The sequence below is a fragment of the Calliphora vicina genome, chromosome 1, assembly GCF_958450345.1.
Source record: "Calliphora vicina chromosome 1, idCalVici1.1, whole genome shotgun sequence".
Classification (NCBI taxonomy): domain Eukaryota; kingdom Metazoa; phylum Arthropoda; class Insecta; order Diptera; family Calliphoridae; genus Calliphora; species Calliphora vicina.
Genome location: NC_088780.1, coordinates 147213415 through 147235153, shown reverse-complemented (window position 1 = coordinate 147235153; position 21739 = coordinate 147213415). Strand labels below are relative to the sequence as shown.

At 32.7% G+C, this 21739-nt stretch overlaps 1 protein-coding gene across 2 annotated transcripts in view; it reads left to right on the top strand.

Moving 5' to 3' along the window:
• sba (six-banded) overlaps window positions 1–21739 on the top strand; it is a 479153-nt gene that overhangs the window by 14326 nt on the left and 443088 nt on the right. The window lies entirely within an intron of this gene.

Below are 21739 nucleotides of genomic sequence, written 5' to 3'. Positions count from 1 at the left end.
TACAATAGATAAATAATTTTGAAGGGTAGGTACATATCTGTCATTTATTCTCACTTAGTTATTGAACATAATAATGTAAACGAATCGCCATATGCTGTAAGTTTTGCTTTACTCCTTTAATTTAAAAAAAAACGATGCTGAACAACTCCGATTGCTCACCAAAGCGTATGGTGAATGTGTTCCATCGGTTTCAACGTCCGAAAGATGGCTTGTGCGGTTCAGAAGTGGTGATTTTGACACGGAAGACAAAAAAAGTTTAAAGACCAAGAAGATTGTTGTCAAACTCAACATGAGCTTGCAAAGTCATTGGGAGCTACTTCAAACCAGCAATTTCAAAACATTTGCGAGCAGCAGGATTCATCCAAAAAGTAGGAAAATTGGGTTGTATACGAATTGAAGCCGAGAGACCTTGAAAAATGATTTTGCATGTCCGAAATGATGCTTGAACTCTATAAAAGAAAATCATTAATTGCGATGAAGAATGGATTCATTACGATAACCTGAAGCGTAAGAGATCGATCATATGTGAAGCACGGCCAACCAGCCGATACCAAAGCCAAATATCAATGGTGCATGCAAAAGGTTCCTATTTATTATGAGCTATTGAAATCTGGAACCTGTACTGAACGCAACTGATCCGTTTGAAGCGAGCATTGGCCCAGAATATGCGGCCAGACATGAAACTGTAATATTCCATCATGACAATGCTCAGTGCTACATGTTTCAATACCAGTTAAAAAGTGTTTAGAATAAAGTGGTTGGGAGGTTTTGCTTCCTTCGCCTTATGCTTCACTTTAGAACAGAGTATCCGATATTGGCTTGATTCGATCTTCGCCTCAAAAGAACAGTTCTTTTGGCTGTTAAAAAGTGTTTAGTATGAAGTGGTTGGGAAGTTTTGCCTCACCCGTTTTATAGTCCAGACCGTGCTACGTCCGACTACTATTTGTTTCGATCGATGCAGAATGCTCTCTCTGGGATACACTTCACTTTGGAACAGAGTATCCGATATTGTCTTCATTCGATCTTGGCCTCAAATGATGAGCAGTTCTTTTGGCTCGGAAACCATATGTTGCCAGAAAGATGGAAAAAGACCATACCTATCAAATTGAATAAATTTATATTGAACAAATGTTTCAAAATAAAAGCTAAACACTTGAAAAAACTTAATTTTTAAGTCATACGCCTAATACGTATTTCGAAGTGGCCTGTACAATCGCCAGATCTCAATCCAATAGAGCACCTAAGGAAAATTAATGATCACGACACAAGGACTCAAAACTATTAGATGCGGTTATAAGGGAATGGCCATTTTTTTTTCAAAGGATACGATTGATAATTAAATTTGTTCAATGCATTGTCGCTGTGCAGTAGTAATACAAAACAAGAGATAACCAACAAAATACTGAATCTAAGTTTCCATTGCTTTAACAATATCATAATAAAAAACATTGTTTAGACTGGTTTCTATTTTCAGAATTAAATTAATTATATTCATAATTTGTTGATGTTAATAATAAGTAAACAAAAGTATATATTAATTAAATACTAAAAAAATAACAATTTCTTAAGAATTGTTTTGTATTGTCAGCCATTAATTGAATATTTCGAAAATGTTCCATTGTCTTGTCGACCTCTGAATGTTGTTGGAATCATGGATAGAAAACAAAAACATATTTAAATGATGCCAGTAACATTTGCTTTAATTCATTAGAATTAAATTTTTATGTAAATAGATTTTCTTTTTTGTTATTAAAACATGAACTTATCAATTAATCCACTTAACTAAACTCAAATTATTTGTTTATTAAACATGAACAACAATGGTTAATATTAATAACAATACAACAAGAAATTACAATAATTCCTTTGAATTATCCATAACAATGCCTTCACCTCCCCCCCCCCAAAAAAAAGAATAAAAATGAAAAACTACTTTCTTATTATGGTTAACAAAATTGTTGAAAAGCTAAATAAAACATATTTTGGTTTTCATTTCCGTTTAAAGCGAATAAAAATACAAAGAATACGATGAAAGTCAACGAAAGGTTTCCGGGTATGAGTTGGTGTTTAAAGTTCAACAAAATTCTATACAAACTGCGTCACTCACAATCCCTGCTCTGCAAAATAAAAAAAAAAAACAGGATAATATTTGATGAAACCATAAAAATTGTATAACTATGCGTAGCATACTGGTTTATACAGTATTTTTTTATATTCCTTTATCCTTGAAAGGATATTATTACTGCTTTTTTCCATTGTTACAAAATTTGTTTTGGGGTTGTTGTTATTTTGCTTTTTTTTTGTAAGTGGTATTACTCAGGCTGTTTTTCCTTGGGGTTAGTGTTGTTTTGTATACATACCACTTTTTTTATTATTTTTTGGTTTGAAATTCAAATTCTTTTTCCTTGGCCTGAAGTGTTGTTTTAGTTCCTTATTTTTTATTTCTTTATTTGTTAATAAGCTTTAGGTTTATTTGCAAAATTTTTCTTCCCAAATTATTTTTGCATATTTTTTTTCTCGTTTTTCTTCATTTATTTATTTCCTTGATTTTATTCACATAAAATTAGGTTAATTTTCATGGTTAATATAATGCCACTTTAAATGTCAATAGCTATTTTATTTGCATAATATTTGGGAGTTTTACTTTTAGTTTTTCTTTCAGCTACACAACTTGTTGAAAGTATATTGAAGAAATTGCTGCTGGAGGGAATTTTTTTTTAGTTGATTTATTAGCATAATTTTTGGGTTGATTACTTGCTTACCTTTGCCTTATTATTAATGTTTAATGCATATCTGCAGAAGTATTTGTCCTTTTTCAATCAAGTTTAAAAACAAATTTAAAAAAGTTGTAAATTCGTTTTCATAATTCTTTTGAATCTTAATGTAGGACTTGGGATTATGTGTAATAGGGTGAGTGGATGAAAAGGATTTACTCAAGATTTGAATTACATGGAAAACACACATTGAATCATAAAGTGCACAGGATAGGATCTCCACTAAACAACTTTGCTGGCACATACGCACTCATTTGTCGAAATTTTCCATGACCATTTTGCATAAATGTGGCTGAATTTCATTAATGCATCGCTGAATATCCTCCTTCAATACACGAGTGGTTGTGAACTTGTTGGAATAGACCTTTTCCTTGAAATAACCCCATAAAAAGAAATCCAATGACGGTCAATTCTGATCAACGTAAGGACAGAGTACACGATCAGGCATGGTATGGCATGTGACACCAACGAATATCATCCAATGTAGGCAATCATAGCTCTGTTATCATGTCGAGATATCGAACACCAGTAACAATCACTTCTTGACGAGTCTCATTTTCGAAGGCATCCAATGATGCCTTCAATCCAAAATCCACACCAAACGGTAACACGTTCCCTGAACCCCAAATGAGGCAACTTTGCCAACTAAAAAATCCATTAAAGTGAAAGTGTGCTTCATTGCTCGAAACTGAGTCCGCCCAACTTTTATTTTTTTTTAAATATTGTTCAACAATGACAAGGCGTTATATTCTTGTGTAACGTTCTATATCAACTGACAGCTCCCAAACAAATTCAAATATGATGTGAATTTGGATAACAATTAAATGCTGAGCAACTTCCCAACTGTCAAATGGACCTGTAATTGAAGTTCAATTGGCCGACTTTTACTTTATTGATTCATAATTACGATATATATATTAGGGTATTCATTCGACTAATGATCGTTCGATTAATCGAATAACTTCTTACGAATAATTATTCGAACAATTTAAAAATGACCATTTTCGAATAACGAATAATTCGAACAATTTTATTTAGAATAATCGAATAAAACGAATAAATGTTCATATATATTTAAATTTATTAAATTGCTTAAAATTTTTCATAATTTTAAATTTAAATAAGTAATAATGACTCACAAAAATTGTATTGTTTCTGAAATTCGACAACTAACTAAAGACAAAGGGACTTTCGATCACTGTAGATGAGTGTTCCGATAGCTCCTTCTATAAATATATACATATATATTACTACAAGAAGTTACAATTCTAAAAACAAATCTTTCAAAATTGTTAACTTATTACTTGAACCAATGAAAATAAAAGGTACGAAATAAAATATTTGTAATTTAGCTGGCGAAATAGTAGAAGAATTGAAATTAATAATCAAAATTATAACTTAGATTAAAGAGGAGTTGAATGTGATTTTGAAACGGTCGTCGAAAGTGATATTGAGGATGACATTTATAATGATTTCATTGAAATAGATGAAAGCCATGATCTTAAAATATATGTATATAAGTGATGTTATTAACCGCGAACGTAAGTGTTGCAAAATATTTAATAAATCGAATGATAAACACAAATATTGCAAACTAACGTTTTGTTGCAAGAAAAACATGGAGTTCGTCTTACACATAATTTTGAACATCGTTGAACAGCTTTGTCTAATATGGTAATAAACTTTTTGCGTATTTATAAATGCGTCAATCATACACTCTCTGACTTCAAATTAGTGATGTTCACTGACAATGATATCAAACTTTGGACAGATTTCCTTTATTGTGTAATTCCCCAAGACCACTTTATTAAGCAAAGATTCGGTAACGTTGACAGAGCTTGAGGGTATAATACAAATTGTTAATAATTTAGAAATAGTGAATAATTAATTTACTAAAGAATTAGTTACACAATTTAAAACCCGAATTAATGAACGACAAAAAAAAAGTTCTTAATACGTTTATATTGTATTTGAATTCAGGATCATGTCCAATTAGGTCAAATTTTTTAAAGCATAGCTCCAAAACGGAAACTAAAGGGTTTGCTAGTCAATTATTTTGTAGATTGTTCGGTAGTTAATCTGATCAGAATATTTCTGTTGAAAATTTAATGATGGACTCTGTTTTAGAATGTTTTTTATCATTATCAATACTTGAATTGATAACTTTTACGTTATTTTTTGTTTTTCTTTAACAATAAAATATTAAAAAACCGAGATCAAAACTTCATTCTTTACTTTATTAAAAAAATTTAAATTATTCGAATAATTCGATTAATTTTAAACGTGTGATCGAATTATTCGAACAAGTTAATATCTCTTATTCGAATTATTCGTTTTATTCGAACAAGAGAAAAATCGAATAATTCGAATACCCTAATATATATATTAATTCCTTTTCATGAGGTTTCGGTAATCAGTTGGTTTAAGATGAGTAACTGATTGGGCTTCTGCATCTTATCCTGAAACTGGGGCTGCCAGCATGGCCTCCAGGCTGGCTGGTTAAAAGCCTTACATAACATTTATATAGCCAGCAGCTTGTTACAAGATCCAACGACCGCTTTCATCCGCCTCTAAAATGAGGGACAGTCGCTGACAGTTGTTGGCTGTTGGTTATTTGAAGGCACCAATCACTCGCCTTGATGTTCCAAGTATCGTCGGTACTCAGAACTTGTTAGGAGTCCGGCGCCACCCGGAAACACACTGAGACTCTCCACTCGGAACCGCTGATTATCCACGACTGCTATGGTAGCTGCTCCGCATTTTCATGGAAATTTCCACTAACCGCAACCTGTGGACGCGGCCGGTAGCATTTAGCTATGCTTCCTTAGGTCGTGGCTCGCTTGAACAAGACCATAAATCTCATTTTCGTGCATTGTTCAATCCATTCCCGACGGCGGAAAGAATGGATTGAAAAGAAAACTTTTTTCTCGGCCAAATGCAGTATTTTTTTCTTTGAAATCCTCATTAAATATGCCAATAAGTTGGCATAATATTCGCCATTGATTGTTTCACCCCTTTAAAGGTAGTCAATGTGGATCGCCACGACTTTATTGGCTGACAAACCCACCTTTGCCTTCTTTGGCGCCGATTCATCCAGAGAAACCCACTGTTTGGTCTCTGTTTGTGAGCAAACGCGGCACCTTGCGGAAAGCTTTCTCATTTCTAGGTGATCATTCAAAATTGAAACCACTGAGCTATGTGAGATTTCTATGGCATTCACAATCTCTCGCACTTTCAATCTCCGATCGGCCAGTTTTTCAATTGTTTTGGGACCTCAGAGACCTGAACTGTGACAAGCCATTTCATATTGTTTCTGGCTTCCTCTATCTGGCACCTAAAGGTCAGCGGGTCTGCCAGGTCGTCTTGAGACTAGAGTATTACAATCGATTATATGTTTCGGTAATCCCCAAAAGGCATCGACTGACCCAGACAATTAAATTTATGTGGTTTAATTACCGTTTCAAATGGGCTCTGCTCGATTATGTTCTAAAATTCACGTTCAGAATATTCGATTGATTCGGCGAAGGCGAAGTTGTGGTCCACTTCCCAGTCCAGATTTTTAATTGTTATTAAGAGAGTGTGATGTTTTGAGATTGTTCTGCTTGGTTCGATTTGCACATTCTGTTATAAATATTGATGTCTTTACTTGTTCATGTTAAGCTTCCCAGTTAGCAGAAGCTTTGTAAGTCTTCAATGAATTTCGCCACTATTTGAAGTCGGTGGTTGTGTTGTTTGTCTCTCATTGACTTTGTCTTACGATACCAGACTAACTAAGACACAGCAGAGATCAATGAATTTTTATGTCGAATTATAAAATATGTCTAAAACAAGCAAATTTTAGTTTTTGTTTAATTAATTTTTGTTTAGCTCAAAACAATTGAAACCAAACTATAACATATTAAACACTAATCTATTCAGAGAAGGCATAAACATGTCATCATAAAAATATGTACTAATTAAAGCACACTTACCAAGATAAGAACTCCTCAAAATACCCTGCTTGGCAGCATGCTTGCTGCACAACCAACAAGACTTCAATCAATTTGCGGTGACAACATGATAATCAAACACTTTTAACATTTGATCACACACGCACTCACTCACCCCTACTTATGGCTGTACAGCTACATATCTCTCTGAATGAGTATGACCTAATTTGAAATTAATTGTGTAATTAAATGCCAACATTAACTAAGTACATTTAGACAAAGTACAAACAGTCAGTCATAAATTATATTTTCTTTTCAGTTTTATGAGCTCTTAACAGCAAAACGGACGCATTAAAATAAACTTAAAACGACTAAGACGGGAGGGAAAAATAAATTACTAACAGCATAATAATTTAATGGTAAAAATAAATATAAACAGAAATACAAAAAAAAAGATTAAAAACACATAAAAAAAACCTAAAACAAATAATACAATATAAAAAATAAACTTGTACAACATGACTTTGCGCTTGCGCTTTATTTGAACAGCAACAACGGCAGCAAAGAAAAAAACACTTCATTGAATTTAAAACTGTCAGAGAGACGGACGGACGGAAAGACAGACAGACAGACAATAAAGCGGTAACAAGTAAATAAAATAAACCAACTGTTTATAAATATTATTGTCATTTACTCTAATGTAACGAGAGCGGAATGAAAAGTCCTTTTGTTAAGTAGCATTATAGTTTTAAAATGTTCTTGATCAAATGTTTTTTTAAACCTTCCTTCAGTTTATTTAATCCAAGGCGTAAAGGGTATTTCATTAAGCGTTTTCTATCTTTAAATTTAAATACAACAAAGTAATCGAAATGTTTTATTCATTGGAATGGCTTATTGATGCCATGTGGCGGAATGTCTTATCGATTATGTATGTCGCGTATCCAAAATGTGCTATTGTCTTTTAAGAAAACCTCACAAGAAACAGCCTAACGGGGTCAAATCGCACAATATCGGTGGCCAGTTAACATCATCTCCACCTGAGATGACCATGCCCTCAAATGGCTCGTGCAGAGGGACCCATGGCACGTAGCGCCTTCCTGTTGAAACCACATGTTGTTGGTGTTCACATCATTCAATTCAGGTTAGAATGAGTGGTTAATCATCGTTGTTAAATAGCGCACGCCGTTGACGGTGAAGGCCTGGCCAACGTCGTTCTAAAATAAATATGGACCGATGATGCTGCCAGACCCAAATTCACACAAAAGAGTTTTTTAAGATCTCATGTGGATTGGTATCGTTCAAAATTCGACAATTTCTTTTGTTGACGTAACCGATAGACTAGACGTTATTGTGCTGGACTATCAATCGGGGGCTTGCGGGTTTGTCCGTCTGCCTGTCTGTCTGTTGAAATCAATTTTCTGAAGACCCCAGATATCTTCGGGATCCAAATCTTCAATAATTCAGTCAGACATGCTTTCGAGAAGTTTGCTATTTAAAATCAGCAAAATCGGTCCACAAATGGCTGAGATATGAGGAAAAAACCAGGACAACCTCGATTTTTGACCTATTTTTTACCTATATCTGGATTACTAAGACATTAACATAGACAATATGGATATCTAATGACAGATATTTCGAAGACATTTGCAACGACGTATATAAGACCATAGTAAGTTGGACCTACAATGGGTCAAAATCGGAAAAAAAATTTTGAACCCGATTTTTTTTTCACCAAAAAAAAAAAATTTAAAAAACAAACATAAAATTTAAAAATTTAAAAAGCTAAATTTAAAATTTAAAAAAAAATTTTTTTAAAAATTTGCAATAACAATTAGAATTTTTTTTCCAAAAAATTAAAAAATTACTTTGAGAAAAAAATAAATTTTGTTTACCTAAAAATATTTAAAATTTTTATTTTGAAGTATAATTTGGTGAAGGGTATATAAGATTCGGCACTCTTACTTGTTTAATATGGACTTTAGTGAAGAGCTGCTGTCAATCTGCATTCAAATTTAAAGAATGGAATTCTCCGTTTTTAATCAATACTTCAAAAGTGGCCTTTGTTTCTTCATTTTAAACCTTAACCTCAAACCACGTTCAAATAAAAGGTGAACAAATTTACCTAATTGCATGATTATGGCTCTACACGCAGAGAAAAAATATAGTTGTACATGTTTACTGTAACCATTTCAATATTGTTACAAGTTTTTTTTAACAATATTATAGTCACAGTAACTATTTATATGATTGTGGTAACCATAATATGGTTAATTTAGGATTCACATGATTGCATCAACCATATATATGGTTACAGTAAATAAGTATATATTTGTGACAACCATATTTATGATGAATAATTTTGTCATAATATGTTGGTTTCAGATTATGATATCCATAAGCCGAGAGCAACATAATATGTTAAGTCCTTCATAATAAAAATGGTTGTCACAAACATATACTTGTTTACTGTAACCATATATATGGTTGATACAATCATGTGAATCCTAAATTAACCATATTATGGTTACCACAATCATATAAATAGTTACTGTGACTATAATATAGTTAAAAAACGTGTAACAATATTGAAATGGTTACAGTAACCATGCCCAACTATATTTTATCTCTGCGTGCAGATACTATTATTTGATTCTAAACCTGAAAGGATTATGCCAACGAAAGGGAGTTTTCGCCGATGATGAAGTCATATCAGAAAAGGATGACTATTTTGAGGGGTGCATAACTGAATAAAAATTTTTAACAGATGCCTTTTGTTAGAAATAAATTTATCTAAAAACGGCATCTCCAGAGAACTTTTCAGATTTCCTTCATCTACGTAAGAAGCACAAAGACTTTTTTTCTGTATTTTGTCAACATTAAGCAGATGTTTAGCAGCAAACAGTAAGTAGTACGAGTATCAACATCAGCTCAAAATTTAATACTATTCTTAAATTCATGTTAAAGACAACGTCAGACGACATTAAATGATTTAAAACCAACCAAACAAATAAATAAATAAACAAACAGAGCATTTAATACAACAATTTATTCATTTATATTTATTTTGTTAAATAAGAAAGAAAAAAAAACGACATAAACATTTAGAACGACTACCATTATGTTGTTTGAAGTATTACGAAATTTATGCAACAATAACTGTTTATACAACATCAAAGTGTTGCAAAGAGGAGTTTTTTTTTTTTTTTTGCTGTAATGAGCCTCAAGTTAAAGCCGCTTGTGTTTGTCTATCGGTCGGTCTGCCTAGTTGTCTGTTTGTGTAACTCTTTATGTATTTAATAATGCCAGTACAACAACGGCTACATTTTGTAATTACAGTCAATATCAGTGAAATATCAAATGTCTAAAACAACACTTAAATAAATATTAACATTATGCAGCAGTTACTTACCGTACAATTGTTGTATAAATACATAAATGGAGACCCAAATGGAAATTTGAAGACTTAAGATGATGATAAGAGCGGAGATACTTTAGATGAGGATTAACCTTTTGCCTGAGAAGTACTTTGTGACATTTGGTAGAAAATTACTTGGTTTATTGTTGCCGATTGTATCTACCAAAGCAACAAATCCACAATATGCCGTAACTTGTAGGGGACGACTGAATCGCATGTTTATTTCACCTATCCTAACCATTTTAAAAATCTGATGGAACTCTTTTTCTCATAGTATGAAAAACAATTCATGAAATACAATAATACCCCGGTTTGTGTCGCTTCGTTCTGCGTAGTTTCGAAGTTGCGTCGTTTTTGTTCCAGTTTGCGTTGCAGAGCTTCGAAATTGCATCGTTAGTTCTTCGATTTGCATCGTTTTGTTTCAGTTTGCGTCGCATGCCTTCGAAGTTGCGTCGTTAGTACTTCGATTTGCCTCGTTAATATGAAAATGTTTGTATTGAAAAATCTATTTTTTATGAATCAAGGAACCAATTCAATGAAAATCAATACAAATGTATGGAAAATCGTGCTTCGTTCTGCGTCGTTTCGGTTTGAGTCATGTTTAGTGTATCAGTAAAAGTTTTAACGACACACAGTGGTTTAGAATTTTTTTTTTTGGAAATAATTCGGTATCTTGGGAACTATTGGAGATATTGTTACGAAATTTCATATGGTTTGAGCTGAGGTGTTTTCGAGTTGATTTACGTTCAGCTTCATAGCGCTAATGGGGGCCAGTACGTAGACCCTCAAATTTGGTCACCTCGGGTCTGAATTTTTTTAAAAAAATCGCCAAAAATCCATTTATGATTTGAATGAGCTGAAATTTTGAGTATAAATAGTCCTTGAGAAGATCTACAAAAACTAGTTGAAGAGATATTCAGGTTTATTGATTTATTATACCCTACACCACCATAGTGGGGAGGGTATTATGCGTTTGTGCAGATGTTTGTAATGCCCAAAAATATTACCGATCGACTTAGAATCACTTTCTGAGTAGATTAAACGATGTCCGTAATGGGCTGTCATCAGTTTTCTGTCCTACAAATTTCCAACTAGCCGCTAACTTTTTTTAATGCTACTTAATATTTAATTTTAATTTATGTTTCTTTGTTGTAATGAAGTTTTGGTAGACCCCAAGTTTTTATTAAATTTATTGCTATATGTACATTGTTTGTAAGTAGAAAAAAATTCTAACATGCAAAATACATTTTTTCAATTAACAACTTTGGGGTTGATAAAATCAAATGTATTTATTATCTTGAGGCCATTTAAATTTATTTAAATCTTTTAGATAAACAACAATTTACAAAGTCAATAAATTTGTAGTTAAATTTTGTGGTTACTTTGAAATATTGAAGTTTTTTATTACAAAAGAAATAAATTTTAAATGTAAATTTTAAAGTAATTCCTAGAAATATATTTAGCTACATGTGTAGATAAGAGTATTTTTTAAGAATTTTACAAGGAATTTAACAAATATGTATTTAGTTATCATAAAAATTGCCAACTAAAATGCAAATTCAATAGTTTTTTGTAGATTTTTGAATAAATAAGAACATGTTTCGCTAAACATGTTGCTAAACAAATACAAAGCAACATGTTTTGTTTGTAAACTTAGACCTGTGATTACGAATCAGCCTAAATTATGTTTATAACAGATTTTTAAACAAGTATTTAATATGTAAATAGCATGAAAATATCTCTGCTAGTTTTGAAGCAACATGTAAAGACTAAATTTTAAAATTAAACAAGAATTATATACAATTTGAAGATGTTTAAATGGATGCAAACACTTGCCAAATGTTTATAAACAATGTTGCAGCAACATATACCTATTGGTTATTTACATACATATGTATATTTTTTAATAAAGGAAATGCTGTTATATATTCATGACAATATTTTCTAATTAGTTTTACAATAATAAAATTTTACAAATATTTTCCAGCAACACGAGTTGCTAGCAACAAATTAATGCTACTTAAAATAATATTAATAACACAGATGTGATCTTAACAAATAAAAAAGACCATAAAACAAATAACAACAATAATTATTTTACTCTCAGACATTATTTAATTTGTCTGACATTTAACATAAAACATATTTTTTAGGAATAGCGCAAAATAAACAAAAGAAAAACAACTTTAATCATAAAAATCTAATTAATTACAATCGCACACAATAACGGCAACAACAACATGTAAAACAATGTAATTTACATTAACAACCAGCGACAAAATCAACAACAACAATAATGTTTAAAACAGTAAAAATAAATTTAACAAAAACAACAACAACTTCTGGCAACATTAATTTAAACATTTATTTGAAAACCTCATACTGCTCGTACTTGCGGATAAACAAACAAACAACTGTAAAAACGACGTCCTTGACTGAGTAACTGTGAATGTTGTAACGGAATGTGTTGTTTCAAGCCAAAGAGAAAAACAGAACCTCTCAGAGTTTGTATTTATGTATGTGTGTATGTGTTTTGTTTATTTTTGTTTACATACAACTTAGCGGAACAAAATTCTAGGGCTTCACTATGTAGGCCTTCTAAAACACATATTTTTACATTTTAAAAGATGCGATACTCATTTTAGATGTTTTAGCAGGTATTTGCTTTTCCTGCTAAAAAGTGTAATACACATTCAAAATAGCATTTAACAATTAAGTCCAACAAATCTTCAAAACATGATTGGTTTTGCAATTATTCCTATATGTTGTTTTTTTTTTATAAAAAACATGTATTTTGATCTCTTTATTTTAATTGAATCCATTTAGAATATTTTCGCTAATAATACTCTCACAGAGAAAACAGATTCGTGATGGCAACCGAATTTGTTGCCAATCGAATGATTCGGTTGCACACATAGCATTTTTCAGTTCTTACAACAGAATGTCAGTTGATAAAGAAGAATTTCAGTTGAGGCAATCAAACTTTAGTTACCCATTCCAAAATATTGTAGCCACAACTTTAAAATTCGGTCACTAAGATAGAATCATTCGATTAGCAACAAATTCGGATGCTATCACGAATCTGTTTTCTCTGTGCTTTAATAGCTTGATGCAGTTCAAACTTCAATTAGCTTTAATTTTCTGGTTTTTTAATAGAAGTTCCTATGTAGACATTCTGTGAGGCATTACGCGGCCGGTCTCCTTACAGACCTGCAATGGAAGACCTTCATAGGCCCTCCAACTGAACTAAGGCCTTGTCGCCCAATGACATGCCGTGTAAAATTTAAACGATTTTGCAGTGCGAATAAATGTCATTGTGTCTGCATAATAAGGCCTTCAGGTAGGCCTCTTTAATTCATACTTTTACCGTTGGTAATAAATGTTTTACACAAACCATTTAGAGAGTGTGTGTTTAGTGCAAATGCCTAAAACTTTACACCTACAGTGTGGATGACTTGAATAGGAAATCAATTATTTTTCTTTTTAACAAAGAGCGAACCTAGAAATAGTGGAGGCGTGACCCGTGATAAACAATGTCTTATTTAAAATTGGAAACAGAGATTGTAGGAAATTGGTGAAATAGATTCGAATCAGAGTAAATCCATTCTTAAATATAACCATATCGGACTGATAATCGTGGCTACCAAAAGAGATTGGTGGAAATAGATAGTGAAGGAGTGACCAATGATCAATAAAAAAGTGAAAACAGACATTGAAGGAAATTTGTAAAACAAATTCGAAATAAAATTAATCAAAAACTTTTTTTCAAAAAGGAAAATTGACTAGGGAGAACAAGCTTTTGAACTGTGACAAATAAATATCGTCGCAACTTAAATGCTTTCAACAAGAACACTAGAAATCAGAATATGGAATAATGGGAAAGTGAAGGTATCAACTATAAAAGTCCTTGTGAATTTGTGAAACAAAAAGTGAGACAAAGTATCCAGGATAGGTTCCTCCTTAAAAACACTAAGCATTTCAAAATTGATCACAAGAAACAACATTAAGTCAACTTTTCTAAGAGAGTACCATAGAGGCATCACACCGATGAAAGTTATTGGGTGTATGACTTAAAAATGCCGTATTTACAATAGAATTATAGGTCATTTTGAAGGATACATATTTGTCATTTATTCTCACTTGGCTAGTGTAAACAACAAAGTTTTTTATTGCTTCGAAAATATAGAATTTTGTACCAACAAAGCGTCATATGCGGGAAGTTTTGCTTTACTTCTATAATTTGAAAAAAAATGCCGCTGAAGCGCACCGATTTCTCACCAAAGCTTGTGGTGAATGTCTTCCATCGGTTACATTGTGCGAAAGATGGTTTGTGCGGTTCAGAAGTGGTGATTTGGACACGGAAGACACAGATGGCCCAAGCCATTAAAACATGTTTGAAGACCAACAATTGGGGGCATTACTCCATGAAGATTTTTGTCAAACTCACCAAGAGTTTGCAAAATCATTGGGAGCTACACAGTCTTCAATTTCAAAAAGCAGCAGAATTCATCCAAAAGCAGGGAAATTGAAGCTGTGAGACCATGTATATCTGAAATGATGCTTGAACGCTATAAAAGAATCATTACTTGCGATGAAAAATGGATCCATTACAACCAGTCGAATCTACACCAAGCGCTTAGGTAATGCTATGTATTGGGTGGGACCAAAAGGGTTCTATCTATTATGAGCTGCTGAAATCTGACCAGACCATCACATGGAACCTGTACCGAACACAAATGATTCGATTGAAGCGAGTATTTGGTGAAAAACACCCAGAATATGCGGCCAGACATGAAACCGTAATATTCCATCATTACAACGCTAGGCCACATGTTGCTATACCTGTTTAAAACTATTTAGAATAAAATGGTTGGGAAGATTTGCCTCAACCGCTTTATAGTCCAGACCTTGCCCCGTCCGACTACTATTTCTTGCGATCGATGCAGAACGATCTCTCTGGGATACGCTTCACATGGGAACAGAGTATCCGATATTCGCTTGATTCGTTCATGGCCTCAAAAGATGAGCAATTGCTTTGGTTCGGAATTAATATTTTGCCAGAAAGATGGATAAAGGTCATAGCTAACGATGGCCAATGTTTCAAAATAAAAGCTAAAAATTTAAAAAAAATATCCAAATATTTAAGTCAGACACCGAATATTATAGACTGATACAAGCGCGCTATTTTTGATTTGATACTCACTTTGTTAATTTGATGAATGTAAAAGTATTCTCTCTATATGCAATTCAAATATGCTACATAGAAGATAAATAAAATTCAACTTATGAAAATTGTCCACCATTGTCTCTAGTGGAGCAAGAAGAGAGGCTGAGTAATGGAAGATTAACTTAGTTTACATGTTAATTAATATTTTAAATGAAGAGATGACAGGCGGGTATTTGGAGTAATGGGCTCACGAATAAGGCCTTAAATACTAGCGTGGTGATAGGATCGATATGCATACACTCTGTTAGTTTGCATCGTATCCGATTGCTTTGGTATATGATTTGAATCCGTTCGATTTACAGAGCGACTTTTACATTCCTTTGTTTGAACTATTGAATATGATCGAGGAACGGGAAGAAATTTCGTAGATGATTTTCTAACCATGTTAGATAGCTTTTAGTTTGAGTATCATTAAAAAAAGGCAAGTGTCGACCAATCGAAAGTAGGAATATAATATAGAGAACAATTGTATCTCTAGTCTCAAAAATCACCGTACTAGGAATGATCATACAAGGAAAATTTCATATTGTCATATTTTCCTTTTTAAAACATAGTAAAAAAGAAAATGTTCGCTCTACTTAATAAACTGTAGAATGATCTAAAAGTTAGGAAAGGTTTTCCATGAAAAATATTTAGCTTATAAGACTTCTCCTTAATATATAATTAAAATGCCTTATTCAGTTGATACGCACTGTTTGGAGGACAACAATCCAACAACTAACCAACCATGTTGAAGTGTGAAAATAAACTCATTAGTGTCTAAATGCAGCAAAAAAAAAAACATAAAACGCGCAAACAGAATTCTAACAACTAAACATGTTTACCGTGAATGAGGGCATACATGAGTAGTTTAAAATGAATTTACTAATGTGTTGCTGGCATTGTTTAAATATAATTTATTAACAAATGTCATTGTTGTAGCTGATAAACATGAATTTTACTGGGTTTTTTTGAATATTCCAGTATCTATACATCATGTCTTTTGAACAGCCTACGCAAATAATAAACAAACAGAATGAAAAACAATATTCCTCTATTTACGTATTGGATGAGTTGCATTGTAAAATGTTGCTACAACATTGCAAACAGCATAACGAAAAAAAAGAGAAAAAAAAAATTTAAAAAAAGTTTCAAACATGATGTCTGAACATCTGTACACTAAAGACAAAGCAACAACTCCAACACTTACACTCACATTGTTTCCTTATTTCTATACATTCTACATTATTGTTGTTGGCTGTTTATCTTTTAGTTGTTGCAAGTGATGTTGCTGTTAACTCTACTCGTCATGCCTACTACCTTGCCAAAAAAAAAAAATCTGAAAAAAAGGAAAGAAACTGCATCCTACTCATATGAAAGTAGTGTGTGCGGCTGCTGTTGCTCCATTCTTTTTTAATCTGTGTGTCCGTCTGTACTGCCATCCATCCGTTAGTTTATTTGGGTAGAAATTTTTGAAGTTGAAGTCATCTACTCTTATATTGTTGTTGATTTTGATGTTGCTGCTGTGAGTTATGCAGTTTAGTTTGTGCTATTCCGCATTCTTGAGATTTCTTCTATGTTGTTCTTTTGCTTGAATTCATTTTTTATTACTTGTGCTACTTTTTTTCTTTTCTGTTGCTGCTGCTTATTTATGTTTATTTTGCGCTTAAATGTTGCTGTTGTTGTTGCTGCTAAACTCTGATTGTGTTTGTTACTTGACCTGGAAAGTCTTTTAAAATCCAATTTTTTTTCTCGATATTTTTCGTTCGCTTCAAAAGATAAATGCAATAAATTTGTATGCCATTTGTTTGTTCTCTCTCTACCTTGTTTGTTCGTATTCTTACGTTTGTTTGTAGTGGATATTGGAACTCGCTAATTGGAGAAATAATTTGTTTAAAATTGTCTGTCTTACGGAGTGGAGTGTCGTTTTAAGTAGAGCTGAGGTAAATCTTTCTCCAAAGAAAATGTATTCGAAAGTTATTGGCAGTGAGAATGTAATTGAAGTAGTTTGGTATTTATTTCTTTATTTCTACCTTAGGACAGTTAAAACAATTTTTAATTGCCTGTATATTTGCTTGAATTCAAACGAGGGTTTCTATTTATGTTTTGAGTTGGATTAACAATGTAAACGTTACATTCAATCTTACACCAGAATGGTAAAGTTTGAGGAAATACGATTTGCTTTTACAATGATTTGAGAAAGACTTGTTGATTGATAAAGTCATTTGAAGTATTGGTGATTAAACACTATTATGATCTGCGTATTTTCCGAATAAAATCTATAATTGCCTCTGAACTCGGCGATGAGTTTTGTGAAGGTACAAAATCCGTAGTATCAGGTGACTTATCGTTAAATTGAGATATGCTGAGGAGTCCTATAGAGCATTTTAAAAAAATGCTAGTTTCTATTAATCTGTCAAATAAGATCGTATTCCTTCACATATCATTATGACCTCCAATTAGGGGTCAATTTCAGTCGTGGTTGATTGTATGGAAAAGTCAGATATGTCGCCACCGACCATGTAATTGGAACAACGTAATCCGAAACAAGGTAATCAATCATTCAAACAAATGACTTTTAGAGCATCCATAAAATCAAATTGATGGGTTATTCGCAGTGCTGAACATCAGTGTATGGTTCAACCTCCAGCTGTACGATTCATAGCACCAGCAGAACATGGTTTGCCGAGTTCAATCTTTCGTTTTTAGTTCCGGAATGTAAAAGTTACAAAAAGTTTTGTTTCTATTGATGCAAGTAAATATTTAAACAAATGGGATCGTAGTACTTCACATATCATTATGACAGGCGACACATCATTGATCAATTTAAGAAGTAGTTGACTGACTAAACAGCTGTGTATGCTTCAAATCTCAATCCTTCGTGATTCATAGTTCCTGAATTCAATCATCAGTTCCTTCGGATCTGTGAAAATAATCAACCATTCAAACAAGCATCGTTTGGAGCGTTCACAAAATCAAATTAATGGGTTATTCGCAGTGCCCAACAACTGTGTATGGCTCAACTCCCATTACCAGCGTAATATGGTTTTCCGAATTTAATCGTTCATTGTTAACTCCAGGATGCAGTTTGAAAAGGATCAAAATTGTTTCAAAAAAAAGTATTGTGTTGGAACTAGGTAAATATGTAATGGGAGGGATGAAAGAGGGAGTAGTGTTTGCTGTCATTTAATTTGAATTTTCCTATATTGAAATTGACATTAAAGACTTCAGCAGGAAGCTTATTCCACATACGGACAGTACGGCTAAAGAACGAATTTTCCCTGTAAGGTGCTGTGCAGTCCACTGTAAAAAACTAGCACTAGCACAGCACTTACTATTATAATATCAGTAGAACAGTGAAACCCAACCCACATTCCAGTGAGTCAATAGATCTGGATATTCTACTATCACCGATAAGCACTTCGTCCTTTCCTGTACGTGGTCGAGTAACTTCAAAATAGTCTTCGAGCACCGGCCCACCCATGAAAGATGTATTCCATTTTGGGTCGGATATAAGTAAGGAGATCAGATGCAGTGCACTATTTCCTACACCGTTTTAGAAAACCACTTGAAAAATGTGTTTTGTCCAGCGGAATCATGCCTAAAATATCAAGAGCTTGTGATTCCTTAATATTTACACCACCCATAAAAACAGATGGAACAACATGATCTGTTGTGCGTTTGTGTGTTAACAAACAACATTGAGTCTACACCCTTCTTGATTCATAGTTTTTGAATACAATCGTAGTCCTTCTATGCAAATTATTTACATCGGATGTGTGGAAAGTGATTCACAGTGAAATTGAGACATTCTAGAGAAACTTTATAATTTGAGAGTCGTTTAAAAAATGGCTCTCGATCCAAGAAATACATATAACTATTGTATCGTGGTGTTTCAAAGGACTACGTGGCAAACGATTAAATATAAATCGTTTCATATAAATTCAAAACTAAAAAACCATAACATGGAATGGTCTATTTCCACATGTCATTATAGATATATGGATTCTGCAACACAACAATGAGGGCAAACTAATAGCGGCAGGAACAAATGATTTTCTGAGTAATTAATACATAAGTGATCTGCCGTACGAAATGGGGATTTTGCCACCCCAATGAATTATTTTTATTCCTGGACGTTAAAAATTAATTGACAGGTCAACGTTTTTCGTCTCCAGATGTACGCAAACACTTTCGCAAAATAAGTTGAAAAATAAGCAACACTGGTACCACAAAATATTCGCATCGCAATAGAGAGTAACCCCCCAGAGAGCAGTTTATAGAAATCATTAATTAATGATGGTAATAATTCAAATAAGAATTTGTAATTAGTTTTGTTATCATGACCGATCACCATGTTTTATATTTAGTAATCATACGATATTGCGTCAATAAATCCACGACTTTTTGCAATTCCTGGCTCTTAACTGAAAGAGTAACATTGCTCCTGTCAACAGGCATCTGTCAGTTGACTCCTGTCAAAATTTTAACAAGATGAGTCATTTAGTTTGCTTTCGACTGCCATTGATAGTAGACTACCTCGTGACTTGAGGAGAAATTGGAAAAAATGGAATTTCCTTCACTCAAATAAAGGCTTGATAAATACTATGGGAACTCTGCACCATGAATTTCAATGTTAAAATATTGGATTACTGAAATTCGTTGTGGCCGTACAAGCACGCAAGATGTCAAACGTTTTGGACCCCCAATTGAGGTCTCTACACTTGAAACAATTAAACAAAATTCCGATATGGTGTTGGCTGATCGGAGATTGAAAGTGGGAGAATGCTTAGTGATTTCAATTTTGAATGATCACATGGTTATAAAAAAGATGGCTGCCGCGTTTACTCACCATCAGGTTAACACGTGTGCAGTAATCCATGAATTAGGCTAAAAAATGCTTCCTCTTCCGCCCTGTTCTCAGGATTTAGCCTTGAGTGAATATTCCTTGTTTCCAAACCTGTAGAAATGTCTCGGCGGAAAGATATTTGACTTCAACGATGAAATCATCTCAACAAAAATACCTATTTTGATGACCTCGACAAATCTTATTTTCGGGAAGGGCTACACAAATTGGAGAACCGTTGGACTAAGTGCATAGTGCTCAAGGAGACTGTGTTGAAAAATAAAATAATTTTTTATCCAAAAGCCTGTGTTTCATTCAAAAAGGCTTGGACTTTTTGAGCTATCCTCGTATGTCTGATTAGTTTCTTACTATAATTCAATCCCAAGCCTATCTCTCTCTCCTAATAATAAACTCAAGTCTGTCACCTTTAAATATAAATGCAAAACTTTTATAATCAAATACCATTTAGTTTTTCTATAAATTTATATCTATAATTATAGACTCATTTAAAAGGTGTCATTAATTCTCATGCCCATCATAATGTCCATTATGACATGTTGTAATGGAAGAGCGGATTATTATCATTAATGTAATCAGCAGCAGCAGCAGAAACAACCACAAACAGACTGTATCTTATTAATAATATATTGTTATATTTATAATGTCGACTCCTCTCTTTAAGTAAGAAGACGAAGAAGTTTTCTGGGATTTTTTCTTATTCTAAAAATAAAAGAACAACTCTTCAACACACACGTGTAGCGCATTGTCATCCTCCAATGTTGTCAACGTCATCATCGTTATCAAAAAACATTATCACAATATTCATTATAAGGAATATGATGATTTGTGGGTTTATTTTATACTATTTTTTGTTTTTTTTTGCATACATTTCATTTTTGTATCTCTCAACCTCTTTATAAAACATGACAACAGTGACAGAAAATAAAGGACTACAACCAACATACATTTACATACTTACTAACGGACAAGTAAAATGAAAAAAGAAACAGCACACAACTAGATACAATATTTACTTAAATCCAGACATACAAAGGAATAAATACGAATGAAATACATCATCATATAAAAATATGATGATGTTGCTGCTGACGACGACTATGATGATGATGATTATGAAAATGAAACGTACATATTTATGTAAGAAAAATATTATGTCATGCATTTTAAAAGACATATGAAATGTTTTTTCTTTTTTTTTGGTCTATTTCTGCAGTAAACTTTTTTCCCATTTTCCTGCTTTTTTTTAAGCAGACAAAACGAGAATGATGAAAAATACATTTCACTATTTGAATGTAAAATGTGTGTGTGTATGTTTGTTGTACAAATGTATAACAAAGAAATTATATGTAAGATATGCAGAAAAATAAACGAAACAAAAAGGCCCATATCATAGAAACATATATAAAACTCTATGACCTTTAACTTTTTGTTCATGTCTTTCGTTAGAAACTGAAAAAGAAAACTTTGTTACATTCATATCAAATAATACACGTACTAAAATATGTAATTATACACTCACAGGGAAATATTAGTTAAGAGGAATAGTAG